Consider the following 16,174-nt stretch of genomic DNA (forward strand, 5'->3'; position numbering starts at 1 on the left):
AGCATTTTCACAAATAATTTTTAGGGCTTTCTCAAGTATTCTCACCACGTCACTAAGCGCAATGCATATGCAAAAGAAACTCACACTTAGTGGCACTAGATAACCATTGCAATTAAAGATTTCCCCTCTTTATAGTACGGTTATCTATCCTAAATCCGGTCAACCACTTCTCTACTCAACTTAGACCGGTGAAATGAAATGCCCTATAGGTTATACCTTTGCCTTGCGTATTTCATTCCATCTCCTTCAATTTGATGCAACACATGCACCAACCAATCACAAATGATATGATCCACTTCATATCATCACATGACCGTATTGGTTCATCGATCTTGACCTCACTTGCTCTTCACCATTGCCTTGGTCCATCGGCGTCAAGTCTTGCTCAAGCTTCACCGTCACACGCGGTCCCTCGCTTCAAAGCCTCTGACTTGCCCTTCACATTTGCAACTAGTCCATCGAGCCAAGCCTCATCTTGATCTTCTCCACCTTGGTCACATGACTCCATGTCATGTCTCATATGCAATGAGTTCCTTTATCATCACATATCCACCTGTGGACTAATCTCTTGTATATCTCACATAAATACTATTAGTCCACCTAAGTTGTCACTCAATTACCAAAACCAAACAAGGACCTTTCAATCTCCCCCTTTTTGGTAATTGATGACAACTCTACAAAGATATGGAAATTAAAGCTTTTTCAAGCTAGCACTTCACACAAGTGTAAATTGCTAACTTGATTTTAGATTTTATGCTACTTATCCAACATTTAAGCTCTATGTCAAGATTTGGATAAGCACCATAAAGCCCGACTAAGTGCTAAGGTGTATAGAATAAACCTTTGTAGCTCGATACCATTTTTTATATCATTTGAAGTAGCCATTGTACACCATCCTTAGCACCGTGAGTAGCTAGACAACAAAAACACTAGAAACCCCGTGAGATCAACATTATAAGCAAGGGTCTAGTTTTTACTTAATAAACACAAGTCTAGATACCAACCTATGCATGCTAGTTGTCATATCATCAATCAAGTTCTATAACTAGCATATACCACACAAACATGCATATTGAATTTAAAAACTTATGCAATGCAAGCAAGCACATGAATATGCACATATCAAATGCAAACAAACAAGGTTCATGAGCTTCCCCGTGCATGTGTGCTTCTCATCCAAGAATTTTGATCCTTCTTGATCCATCTTAATGTTGCTCCCTCTTTGTCCACGTCCATGTACAAACCAACTTCCCATATTTCATATCTTTGTATCAATCTCTCCCCCTTTGTCATCAATTTCCATAAAAGGTATGTGATACCAATTAAATCACTTGATACCAATTGTAAAAAAGTGAATCTCATTGTGACAAAGGATTGCATTGGGATAGATGGTTGAGGCTTGAATCTTGCATTTTTTATGGACATCACCATGTGTTGGAATGACATTACTTGAATTGCTCTTGAGATACCACATAGGATCTTTGACCTTGATACCATTTGGTGGGGCACTCCCCCTATGTCATAGCATGGGTCATTCACTTGTCAATCTTGTTGGTGAGGGAACTTTCTTTGCTTGATGATCACTTAAAGTTGAGGATCAGTTGTGGAACCACCTTCTTGTATGATAGATACCATATGTATAAATGTGATATTTGGAATATCTTGTCTGATATCATATGGGATTCTTCTATCAATTAAGGTTTTCTAGTATGGAACCACTTGTTTTCTATCTTGAACATTTGCTATCATCATCATGAGTACCAGTTGTTGGATACCAATCGAAGAAACATTTGAATTTAGATATCCATTTGCAATGTTGTCTTGTTCTTGTACTCTAATCATCATGAGCTTCTAAATGTTGACTTGTACTAAGTTGATTTGCCTAAGCTTCCAGGTCCGGTTTGAACCAATGACAAGCTTCTTCACACCTCTCATTAAGGGTTATCTTGCCAATGTTGTACTTGTCACTTGTTAACAATCCAAAATAGATCAAGTACTTGGGTTCACTAGCTCATGAACAAACTCATATGCATACCACTAGATCAATTAATCATTCAAGCAATAGTGGTAGGCTTATGAATTTAAAATATTTCCTTTGTAATGCATGATCCTAATAAGCATGTACTATATGCACTAACCGCATACTAGTAAGGGATGAAATGATCATGCACATTACAATGATACCTTTGCTATGTTGGAGAAGAGGATAGTCACATAGATTCCAATTCATTTCTCCAATGGCAATGTGAAGTCCAATTTATAAGCTTGGTGAAGACCAAACATAGATACCAATTGATAAATTAATCTTCACCCATATGAATTGAGAACCACTTAAGATCAAGTGCACTATATTTTGTTGTGGTTGGCTTACTTCATCTTTTCTTGATCATTGCTTGCATGAGAGAACTACTAAGAATATTACTTGAAATAGCATGACTAGCTCTCTTTTGGGTTGTTGCTTGCTTTCTTGATCAATCCTTTTGATTGCTTCAACTAAGCATCTCAAATGTCCTTTAGATCACCACTTCCATGTTAGCCTTCCAAGTACCACACTTGGTTAACCCACACCTCAGGCGGCAAGCCCCTCACATAGGGAGAAGTGACCTCTCTCCAAAGAACTATTTTTGATACTCACTTGAATTGCTTTGATTGATTGATTCAAGTGACGGATTTAATATGATGAGTAACCATGAATCCTTCTTTAAGTCCTTTTCTTTCTACTTGTTTAAGTCCTTTTCTTTCTACTAAATGATTTTCAATAGTCACTAGAACTTAAACTTCATCTTTATCTTGAGTTTGATCTTGATCTTCAATTTTGAGTACTAGATGTGTACACCAAGTACATTCCACAATCAAATGACCTTGTACTCATTACTTATCATGCTTCTAGATCAATTCAAAAACCAAACTTAGGTGCCTCAAACACTTATGATCATGTTTCCAACTTGAGGACCTTTCAATTGAAGTGACTCTAGATCAATCCAATAATTGTCACTTTTCTGGCAGATTCTGTACCCTTTAAATAAATATCCATATCTCACAATATACAGAGCCAAATACCACAAAATTTGGTGGAGATGTGATTCACTAAGTAATCTAGCATCTGTAAAAATTTGAGCTTCATTTGACTTCTAGATTGCTACCAGATTTCAATTCTTCCACCACTGCTACGTACTGAAAACTGATACACTATAGCTGATAAGATCCATTCCAAAACTAGAGTATTCCTTATCCAATTTCCATGAGATTTTTACAGCATCTTCTATGATAAATGTAAAGCATTCATACCAAATTTTAAGCCATTCCAAATAGATTCGACTACTCAAACTCAGACTTGATCTCAGCCAGCTCAGTTTTCAATATTGAACATATTTCAAGCAATTGAGCTATACTTCTTCAAATTGAATCAAACTTGAAATCAACTTGATTGAATATTTTCACAAGACATATATCAATTCAATCCACTTACTAAAAGTCATCTCATGAACTTATCCAACTCAAATCAATCCAAACTTGATTACTAAGCATTTAATCCATTCAATCACCTTATAGCAAGCAATATTGCATATATATCCAATTCAATCAACTCATATGCTCCCAAATGAATGTGATCAACAAGGATATACCTTGGTTAGCTCATAATTATCCAATTTGCAAGCTTCAACTTATGTATTTGCATGCCATCAAATAATCCAATAAATTACCACAACTTGAATGTGACACTTGTATGTTGTAGCACATTTGGACTTCAGTATCTTGTCTTGGCATTGGGATGAGATAAGCACTAAGCTTCAATACTTGACTCAATCATATGATGAACAACATGAGACCAATTGAATCAAGCCTCCAATGCCGATGGTACCTACACATATTCATTCACTTTTTGATGGTACCCAAACTAGTTTGGGTCCTCTCAAGTTAGGAGCAACATACTTAGGCAATGCCTTAGTATGAGTAGCGGGATGTTTTGCAATAGCAACCATAGAGGTACCATCTCCATCCTTTCTAAGCACTTTAGCATTATCAATTGAAATAGTCTTAGAAGTGTTACCTAGGGGACATGAATGAGCCATGTGTCCCCTTTTTCGGCATAAGTAGCAACTTCTCTTTGATTGAGCCTTTTCTTCCTTGCTCATATGTTGCTTCTCATTGCCTTGCCTCTCATGAGTTGCTTGAGCCTTCTTCTCAAGCTTGGTAGGACACCTCGAGGCAAAGTGTCCATCATCCTTCCTCATCATCTTGGCATCTTGGATTTGCATTGGATGCCTTGCTCTTCCACCCCTTCTTGTTTTCTTCTTCTTCATTATCAAGTCATCACCATCACGGTTGATATTGATTTGCTCTTGGGGTCTCTTTTCTTGCCTAACTTGTGGCTTTGGTTGAGGCTTCACTTTATGCTTCACCAATTGCTTGATTGGGCACATTGAGGAGAGATGACCCCAAGTGAGGCACTTGAAGCACTTGACATGCTTTAGCCTCTCTGCTTCCTTCATCTTCTTGAGCTTCTCTTTGTTTGGGCAACCATTAGCAAGATGTCCCACTTCATGGCAACGATAACACATGGTGTGAGAAAGCTTCTTTTGAAGTAGCTTCTTCATCCTCTTTTCTTGCTTTCTTTCGCCCTTTGTCATCTTCTTCTTGAAGCCAAGGCCACACTTGTCACCATAATTTCTTTGAGTCTTCAATATATGCTCAAAGGTGACTTTTGAGTAGTAGCACCTCTCTAACTTGTTGCTCAAATTCTTCACTTCATTTTTGAGCTCATTGTTCTCCTTCAAAAGGTTAGTCTCACAAGACATAGAAGTAGAACAAGCATCTAATTGTGAAGAACATGGCATAGATAATAAATCATCACAAGAGGTGGATACATGCTTCTTTCCTACATCACAAGGGTTAGTAACAATATGTGATTGATCATTTGACCCAAATGATGAGCTCTCACTGGTTTTAATTTCTTTATTGAAAAGCTTCTTAGTGAGAAAAGCATGATCTTTTACCAAGTTGTCATGAGCAACACAAAGTTCCTCATGAGCCAATTTTAGCTCCTCATGTGAACAAGTAGTAACATAAAGTAGATGTTTTTGTTGTTCACATGTGGTCTTTAAAAATGAGTTTTTATTGTCCAATTTACTTGTTTTTGCTAACTCATTTCTTAAAGCTTTTGAGAGTCTACATACAAGCTCAAAATTTGGATCATCACAATCAACAATTACACCACCAATAGGTACCTTAGTGTCACCATGTGACATGAAGCAATGTGGTGTAGTGGATGAGCTTGTAGAAGCATCACTCTCGTAGCCATCATCTTCACCATCAAGTGTGCATGGAGTAGCATCATTGGTTGCATCACTTGTGGCATCATCATTGTCCTTGTCAAGTGATCTTGTGGTAGCATCATCATCACCATCACTTGACCATGAGGTGGAGCAATCCTCCACAACCACCATGTTGTGGTCATGCTCATCATCCTCATTTGCGTCAACCTTTGGCACATCATCTTCTTTGGATTTCGCCCCATATTTCTCATTAAGAAATACCCAAATCTCATGGGCGGACTTCATATCCATGATCTCACTAAATATATTATCTTTCATGGATGAGTAGAAGATGTTAGTAGCTTGGCAATCAAGATGTAGGCATTTCTTTTGCGCTTGAGTTGCAACCTTTTTATCAATTGCACAAGAAAAGCCCACATCTACAATCCACCACATTTGAGGAGAAATAAACTTAAAATTGCATTGCATCCAATTTCTCCACCGTGCAAAGTGTGTGCCATCAAAAATGTGTGGACACTCAACATCTAACCCATAAGCCGCCATCCTCTCGGGTCGGTGAAGACCACAAATGAGAGACCTAGCTCTGATACCACTTGTAGGGTCGAGATGGCGGACTAGAGGGGGGGTGAATAGTCCTTTCTAAAAAACTTATCACGCTGGCTAACCGAAACAAATGCGGAATTGAAACTATCGGTCTAGCCAAGACTACACCCCTCTATCTAAGTTCTCTAGCACCTTGTAAAAGATCCTAAACAAGCAAACAAGGTGCTACCTTAGCAAGAGCTCGCCTAACCAATTCTAGAAGCAAGGTCACACAAACCTATGCCACTAGTACTTTGCAAAACGGGGAGCTCCTACACAACTAGTAAGCAAAAGCACAAAGCTCCTAAGCTCATTAGCAATGCTCAATAACAAGGCAACCAATGCCAAATTAGAGAGCGCAAATTACTTAGCTACACAAACTAAGCAAAGTGACTAACAAGGTTACACAAACCAAATTAGTCACACAAGGGAATCTACTTCTAGCTACACAAGCAAGAAGATAACTAGCAAGCTACACAAGCTAACTAATTACAAGAGCAACTACACAAGCACAAGTATATGAAGTAAATATAAGCTTGGGTTAGGGACTTGCAAACCAACGGGAAGAACAATGTTGACACGATGATTTTCTCCCGAGGTTCACTTGGTTGCCACCAAGCTACGTCCCCGTTGTGTCGACCAACACTTAGTGGTTCGGCGGCTAAGAGGTGTTACACGAACCTCGTCCTCACTAGGACACCGCAAGAACCTACCCACAAGTGAGGTAGCTCAATGACACGCACAATCCAATAGAGTTGCTCTTCGCGATCCCCGCGGGGTGAGCACCGTACCCCTCACAAATCCTCCTCCGGAGCACCACACAATCTTCTTGCGTGCTTCAAACGGAGCCACAATCCACCAAACCGTCTAGGTGATGGCAATCACCAAGAGTAACAAGAAATCCCCAATCACAAAGATTTCCTAGTGCCACCAAATGCAAATAACGAATGCACACACTAGGCTCTCACTCCCTCACTCAAAATAGCACCAAGCATGAGAGGGAGAGGAAGGGGAAAAGGTGGATCTTCAACCTCTCATCCACACCCACAAAGGGCTCTCAATCTCTCTAAGAAATTTCAGCTCAAATCCATGGGAGAGAGAGAGGAGAGGAGGAACCCTAACTTGCTTGCTCTCCTAAAGTGAGAAAATGGGGAGAGAAGTGAGGAGGAAGAGGGCAGCAGCAGCCCCAAATACCTCAGCTCGCGCTCCCAACGGTCAGATTCAGCCTCGCAAGAAATTCCAGTGCGGGTAGGAAATAATTCCAAGCAAACACACATTTGACCGTTGGCGTGGGTGAACTCCAGTTTTGAAAAATATCCAGTGCGGGGCAGCTAAAATTCCAACCGACCCCTCTCTGTTGCAAGCACAAATATTAGAATATCCAGGTAGGGTAGAGAATAACTCCGATCGACCCCTTGCTGTTTGGGCAAGACTAATAGCTCGGTTTTCCAACTCAAAACCCCTTTTTAAAGTGCTAACTTTCCCACCAAGTACCAAAAACAATTGAGCACTTAAGTTAGCATTTTCACAAATAATTTTTAGGGCTTTCTCAAGTATTCTCACCACGTCACTAAGCGCAATGCATATGCAAAAGAAACTCACACTTAGTGGCACTAGATAACCATTGCAATTAAAGATTTCCCCTCTTTATAGTACGGTTATCTATCCTAAATCCGGTCAACCACTTCTCTACTCAACTTAGACCGGTGAAATGAAATGCCCTATAGGTTATACCTTTGCCTTGCGTATTTCATTCCATCTCCTTCAATGTTGATGCAACACATGCACCAACCAATCACAAATGATATGATCCACTTCATATCATCACATGACCGTATTGGTTCATCGATCTTGACCTCACTTGCTCTTCACCATTGCCTTGGTCCATCGGCGTCAAGTCTTGCTCAAGCTTCACCGTCACACGCGGTCCCTCGCTTCAAAGCCTCTGACTTGCCCTTCACATTTGCAACTAGTCCATCGAGCCAAGCCTCATCTTGATCTTCTCCACCTTGGTCACATGACTCCATGTCATGTCTCATATGCAATGAGTTCCTTTATCATCACATATCCACCTGTGGACTAATCTCTTGTATATCTCACATAAATACTATTAGTCCACCTAAGTTGTCACTCAATTACCAAAACCAAACAAGGACCTTTCAGCTTCGGAGACACAAATCGCTTGGCGAATTGGTGTTGGCATCCCCTTTCGACAACAATTTTAGATCACCCCTTTGTAGCTAGTAAATTTCATGGTAGTGACTTGTATATGGTGGTCCGTTTTTAAGGGCCAATGAATGGCCGCTCGCGTGCTACTCGACCCGCACGCAAGACTCTCCACTCCCCACGCACACATCCACCTCTCTCTCTCTCATCCTTGGTGGCTTCCTTCCCAACTCTGGTGAGTGGATCCAGCAACGACATGGACTCTTCTCCCCTCTCTCTTTCCTCGACGATCTCCTCTCTAACTCCAACGAGCGGATCCGGTAACGGCTATAATCTTCGGGTAGATCCGATGGCGGCCATGGTGGATCTGATGGCAACCATGGCAGATCTGACGTGGTATGTCCTCCTAGATCTCTGAGCTAGGTTTCTAGTGACCTCCTCGCCAACTCCGACGAGTAGATGGGGCAACGACATGTAATCTTTGGGCAGATCCGGCGGCGGGCCATGGTGGATCTAATGAGGTATGTCCTCCTCCTCCTCCTAGATCTTCGATCTAGGGTTCTGGTGACCTCCTCCCAAACTCTAACGAGAGGATTCGGTGATGACATGGAGTCTTCGGGCAGATCCAGTGGCAGCCATGGCAGATTCGACGAGGTATGTCCTCCTCCTCTTGGATCTCCGAGCTAGGCTTCTGGTGACCTCCTCCCCAACTCCGACGAGCGGATCTGGTGACGGCATGGAGTCTTCGAGCGGATCCGGTGACGGACATGGCAGATCCGGTGATGTATGTCCTCCTCCTCCTTTCTCTAGATCTCCGAGCTAGGATTCCAGCGAGCTCTCCCTCTCATCTTCACCTACTCTGGCGAACTTAGAAAGGGAACTTTTGGGTAGGAAGGCATGCTAGGTAGTGGGGATGGCTGGAGGACGGTTAAGGGCCCAGACGGCAGTGGAGGCGGTCGGACCAAATCGGGATGAAGGTGTTGCAGCTAGGGTGAGCTCCAGCAAGGGGAAAGGAGGCCCCACATCCGTGGAGCCCCATCCAAGCCCTATGCGCCGGGGCGGGGCGGGGCGGGGGCGATGGTGAGGAGGAGCCCGGCCGCCGACAAGGAGGAAGAAAGGGGAGGGGGTGGAGCACACGAGGTTGAAGACGGACTCGGTTGTGCCTAGCGGCCAGCCGTATTTAAGAAGTGTGCAAATTTCTTTTTAATGTAAATACTTTCAATTGGTTTTCCAAATTATATCTAATCAGCCCATTCACTAGAGGTCAATTGCTAGTTCATCCCAGTTACTGATTTTCTTAAGAGATTATTTTAATCTTTTTTTGGTTCATCAATTCTCAGTAGGTTCAATCCTTTCCTAAATTTCGTATGTTAACCAGACTCCCATGCCCGTTTTTATCAAGAGAATGGCATTGTTCTTCGTTTTGTCTCTCGCTCACGGCCTCACGCTCATCTTCCAAATCTTGCTGAACGGAAAGGATGATAGTAAAGTAGGAGCTCGTTGGGCACAAGAGCCTTAGAGCATGAGATGCATGCGCTTAGGAGGCCCATCAAACGGCCTGGTACGATGATCGCACGTTGTATCCAACAATTTGGCACATCTGAAGGCCCAAAAACTTATACACTGCCAGAAGCCGACACGAACAGCCCAAAACAAATTACAGTGTCACGCATACAAAATTGGAACTGCAAGAAAACACACACTGCCTTTGTTCATCACACACACACACACACTGTCTTTGTTCATCACACACACACACACTCTCTCTCTCTCTCTCTCACACACACACACACACACACACACACACAGCAGCAGCAGCAACCAATGATCTACCGTGGTGTGGTCAAAAGATGACGAGCCTTAAGACTCACCACGACTAAACAATAATGTAACTAGCGAGCTGCGAGCGGCCCGTACCATGCCCAGCTGGTCAGCTGGTACGTACTCTGTAGAAGCTTTTTGCATCATTGCATGTGCCGGGGGTATTATTCTACTCTCGGGCTTCCAGAAATTTCCTATAGTTTTTACCTACCTACCAGGTGCAAAACAACACTCTTCTTTCGGTGTTCCCCCACATAGAAAACACCCCCCTGATGTCCTGAACCGGCGTAAAGCCGAGCAGAAACTCGTTCGCCAGCGACGCTCTCCGTATTTTTTTGATTTTTTCTGTTCGGTCTCCCATTCGCAGTGACGCCACGTACGTTAGGTACCGATGGCGACCGGAACAAAGCCATATCATCAAACCGTCGAGAACCCAACGTCGTCCCAACCCAACCCAATATCCAATACGCATGCAACGGCGCGACCGACAGGCGGCGCACGGGGTCTCGCCTAGCTTGTTGGGCGTTCGTCCAGCTCGTGATGTGCGGTGCGGCGGAGGAGCGAGAGGGCGCTTTCGTCGCGTGCAGAATAATGTTTTTTGGGGGCCGGTCGCGAGGACTAGCTAGAACCGGGGCGACGTGGAGGGCGTGTCGCGCTACCCTCCGTGGCTGTCGCGGCTCGCCGGCATTATTCAATTGCGGGCGGAGCTCTCAAAATGGCATGATAGGAGGGGTCCGCGCTGGCGTAACCTCACAGGCGGGGCCGCTGGGGGCGCCATAGAAAATTGCCGAGCTGCTTTCTCAAATTTTTTCGCAAGATTTTGGCCTGAAAAACAGGAATAGTAACACTTTCGTTTGTATTTGACGAATATTGTCCAATTATGGAGTAACTAGGCTCAAAAGATTAGTCTCGTCAATTCCGACCAAACTATGCAATTAGTTTTTATTTTCATCTATATTTAATACTTCATGCATACGTCTAAAGATTCGATGTGCCGGAGAATCTGAAAAATTTTGTAAAATTTTTGTAGAACTAAATAAGGCCTTTATATATTTAAAAACTGAACGGCCCTTGATCGTCTCATCGTCTGCAGCTGTGGCAGGTGGGTGAGAAGCCATGCGGACGATTCACGGATGCGATGGGACTGACTGATGACAGGATAAGCTGCTCGATCCTCGGCGGGGAACAGTGCAGCACATTGGCGGCCAGCCGGGCGCAGTGGCATGATTGGCCTCCGGCTTCCGTCCATAGGAGCACACACAAGCGGTCAAAACGTGGACATGGCGACACTGTTTATGCGGCACGACGCGAGGATATCAGCCTAGGCCTGGTTTAGTTAAAAAAAAACAAAAAAAAAATTCAAGTTACGTCGAATCTTATAGCACATACATAAAGCATTAAATACAGATGAAAATAAAAATTAATTATACAGTTTGTCTGTAAATCGCGAGACGAATCTTTTAAGCCTCCATGATTGGACAATATTTTTTAAATAAAAACGAATAGCGAAATCCAAAAAGTTTTTGGAACTAAATTTACCTAAAAACCAAAAAGTTTTCAAGATTCCTGTCACATCGAATTTTATGGCACATACATAGAACATTAAATATAGTCAAAAACAAAAACTAACTACACAGTTTGCCTATAAATCGCGAGATGAATCTTTTAAGCCTAGTTAATCTATAATTAGACAATATTTGTCACCAATAAACGAAAGTGCTACAGTGTCCGGAAACTTTTCATTTTGCCAACTAAACAAGGCCTTTACTATTGCGAAACCTCTTTCTTGCAGACGTGGCTAGGACCCAACAATTTGTGAAATCCTTTCCGCTATATAGCTTCACTCTTTGAAATCGGTAGCACAGATAAAATTAGCTTTGACGGGCTCCGTTGGTTTGTCTTTGCCATATTTATTTTTTTGTCAACTAACAATATTTTTCTCTTAGAATAAATAAAAACAATATTTTTAGTTATAATTTTTTCAAACCAGCGAATACTACACTATAAAATAACCCCATCATGACCATATGGAATACTGTTGAGACTAGAGACTCTAGACAGCCAGAAACAGAAGCCAATAAACCAAGAATTCTACGTACCTAGCTAGCCAGACGAATTAAGAAACCTTTATTATCCTCAACCCTTCCACACACGACACGAAGGGAAGGGCTTGTTTGCCACACCTTAACTTCACTAGTAAAGCTGTTTTTTTAGAAAATAGCTTCATGAGTGACTTCCTAGATGAAGTTGAGCTGTTTTGAAAGAGTGTTTGGTAAAATAGCTTCACCAACTACTTCATACATAGTTGAGAGAGAGAAATGAGGAAGAGAGCTGCAATAAGCTACTTTTTTTCAGCTTCGTCCCAACTTATGTCTTTGTGAGGCCTTGTTTAGTTCCCAAAAAATTTTGTAAATTTTTTCAGATTCCCCGTCACATCGAATCTTTAGACACATGCATGAAGTATTAAATATAGATAAAAATAAAAACTAATTACACAGTTCGTTCGAAATTGACGAGACGAGTCTTTTGAGCCTAGTTAGTCTATGATTGGAAAATATTTGTCAAATATAAACGAAAGAGCTACAGTGTCGATTTTGCAAAATATTTTGGAACTAGGGCCTTGTTTAGTTTGGGAAAAATTTTGGATTTTGCTACTGTAGCACTTTCGTTTGTTTGTGTCAAATATTATCCAATCATAGACTAACTAGGATCAAAAGATTCGTCTCGCGATTTACAGGTAAACTGCGTAATTAGTTTTTATTTTCGTCTATATTTAATGTTTCATGCATGTGCCGCAAGATTCGATGTGACGGGGAATCTTGAAAAATTTTGGAAACTAAACAAGGCCTAAACAAGGCCTGAGAGGAGAGAAAAACAGCTTCACCCATAAAACTGTTTTATAAATAATATTTAGCAAAAAAAACAGCTTACTGTACCAAACAGGCCCCGAAGTCATTCATAGATGACAACGTAAGCCGTACACGCGCAAACCATTTCACTTTCACCGATCCTGTTTCCAGTTTCCTGTCAAATTCGCTCCAAAGCAGCGCAGCCCACACGACTTTCGGAGCCATTTTTAGGCGAAAAGTTGGCTGGAACCCCCGGGCGGCGCCCGCCGAGAAAAGACGACGCGAGCAGCAGCGGCATGCCATCGCGCGGACCCGTTTCACACACCATGACATCGTACGAGGCCACCAGCCAGCCACACACTGACACACACACACACACACACCCGCGCCTCCCAGTCCCAGCGAAAACGACGCGATCGGGTCCCTCCACCATTCGCACTCGAGCCGTCGAGCGGCCGGACAGGATGCGCGCATCTGATGAACAGGAGTATCCCGCGCGCTGTACCGTCGCGGCGTCGCCACTCACCAGCAGCCCGCTGCCGCGCGTCCGTCCTGCGGGCACCGACACGGCGACACGTTGCGGTTGCCTAGCTATCCCGTGGTCCTCTCCTCTCCTGTCCTCTCTAAAACCGGGGCCACTTCTATCTATCCTCCCTAGTCAGGAAAAGGAAAGGGCCCCCGAAAGGGAAAAGGTCAGCTAGCTCACGAGTGGAAGCCACACACACAGGGGCGCCATATAGATGCGCACGAATGCGGACGCTTGGGAGTTGGGACTGTAGTCGCGAGTGTAGGAACAACAAATCAAATATCGCCGACACGGCCATATCTGAATCGGAAATGTTTTTTTTAAAGCTAATAAAAAAATGTAAATAGTATGTCTGATTTCAACACCTCAGAGGACGTATTAAGTCAGTCTCAATGCATGTTTCATGAGAGTGTCATGTATATTAAATAGGGTGTCACATAAGCAAAATTGCTGACTTGGCAGGGTCATTAAATGAAGGAGTTTCATCAGATGAGAGAGGAGTTTCATCCCCATGAAACTCATGTGGCTCGTTACCTAGTTTATAGTCTTGTTAACTGTATCATGAAACTATGCATTGAGACTGGCCTTAGACACGTGTTTGGTTGCCGCTGCTACACGCAACGCCTAGGAAATACCCACGTCAAAAATACGGCGATGAATTTGTTCGCTTGATTTCGGTGCTTTGTGGTGTCAAAATGCATTAGAATGTTGTCCATGCGGTGCGCCACGCCGCAACTGCCGCAAGCAAACCAAACGGGTGCCAAAAATATGGCGCACAACGTGTGGCAAGGTGAGGCTATGAACCAAACGCATCCTAGATCTCTCCAATGCAACATAAAAAAACTCATTGTTTGACACAGGACAACATTATTTCTTATTGTCTCTCCCACATTGCTCTTGTTTCTCCGCCTTACTATCACCATCCATTTTTGTCATGTAAGAGATGCCAAAATGTCATTTTGATACAAAACTTATCAGAGAATTTATTTAGAATAGCCATTTTGTTTTCAATTCTTATAGATCCCTCGAGTAAGACATGCAAGAAAAAAATAACCGGAACATATGTGGTTGTGGTCTTGTGGATGTCATGCACAAGAGTTTAATAAGTATTGTGGTGCAATTAGATTGTAATCTCTTAGTGCTTGTTCGGCGGTATCCAATCCACCCTACCCCCTCCCAACACTCATGGATTTGGGTGGATTGAAATACAACTAAACAAGCCCTTTGATGGTTTTGGATGTCTCTACTTGGTCACCTTCGCATGGCAGTGAAGGAGCTTTTCGTGGAGGTAAGCACTGTTGATTCTGTAGGAGGCATGTTGAACCCGAATGAACTCTTAAGAAGTGTACGATTACATGCTGGCAAGTATGAAGCCTATAAGACGTATGACAACTATGAACTTCTTGAGTCCTTGTGCAATGCTTTGTTGGAAGAGGAAAGTGGAATTCAAACTGCTTATTGGAAAAGAGGTGCTTATTGATTCAGTTTTCAGGGGTGAATTGTTCAAGACACAATCCTTCGTATATTTTCAGTCTACTTTGACTTTCAGCTCTCGCTATCACAGCCATCAAAGGAGGATCTATGCAAAAGTTTTGCATCATTGCCACAAGTAAGCAATAGTCTCAAACCTCAACCTAAGAAGGCTGCTTTCAACGAGCGAAAGTCGATGTAAAAAATGGTGATTTTGATTTTCTTAGTTGCGGAAAAATCATTAGACCCTATGGAAGTTGGTGATTTTTTTCACTCCTACACCTATTCAAGAATTCTTGATCATGGGTAATTGCGATGTTCTAGACCACGCCATTGTCAGGGAACCAAATTGCGAAACTGTCAAACACTCAAGCACTACCATTATACTTGTTGTCTATTTTTACTAACCTAACAAGTGTTATGTTTCAAAGTGGGTCTCCTACACTTGCTAAATGGAGAAAATTGTTTTAGGACTCTTTACACTTGCTACATGCAAAAAATTGCTAACATATCAAATTGATTAGGACTCTTTACACTTGCTAATGCAGAAAATTGCTATCATATAAGCGCCTTTAAAACAAAATTACCTACAAAGTTAGTTGAGAAATGAAATAGGCAAAACACATTCTAGCATCGCAGGGCGATCTTATTACTCAGGATGATACATATAAGGAAAATTGTGTCTAGTGTCACTTATAAGTTTCAACAGTGTGACAAGTGGAAGTATTTGACCCACGCACCCAAAAAAACCGTTGTTGTTTTCATTCGGCGTGGTGCGATGTGTTGTGGTAGTGTGCGCGAGGCACATGGTGTGGCGGTTCGTGTCGCATTTAACGAATCGATTTTCACAACTAAACATTTAGAAGTGGATTTATTATCCATTTAGCGAGTCGGTTTTCACTACTAAACTTTTAGACATGATTGGTTTTCACTACTAAACTTTTAGGCATGGATTTCTTGTCACATTTAGTGAATAGGTTTTCCCTACTAAACTTTTTGGAGCGGCCACTTTGCTTGCTAGAGTCAACAAGGAAAAAAAGTGAAGCACTTTGCTAGCTACACATATGGTGCTACCCACCGGCGTCGTGATATATACATGCATAAGCAAAGCGCCATGTGGCGTCGAGTTACATAGTGTGGCTCAAGGTCATTGTGTGTTTATCTTGCCATGCTAGCACCTACAAACGTATTGGTATTGGTAACTTTTAGAGGCATATCTTTTTCTATTTCTACAAGAATACTAACCCTCCAACCGCTTAGAGTTAATTTCGGATTGTTTAGAGCTTTTACAACACTAGACATTTATGTGTTGTTAGGCTGTTTTTTCTGGCACTAGCACAAACAAGATATAACAAATTTTGTAGAAGGGTACGATGCTCTGTGAAACTGCAATGCTTGGACTGTCTCTCACATGATCCTACGTAGACATGCACTTCGCTGCTACATGATGTAGGAGGTATTTGGGATGGCTTGTGGTATGCTTG

The sequence above is a fragment of the Sorghum bicolor genome, chromosome 10, assembly GCF_000003195.3.
Source record: "Sorghum bicolor cultivar BTx623 chromosome 10, Sorghum_bicolor_NCBIv3, whole genome shotgun sequence".
Lineage (NCBI taxonomy): Eukaryota > Viridiplantae > Streptophyta > Magnoliopsida > Poales > Poaceae > Sorghum > Sorghum bicolor.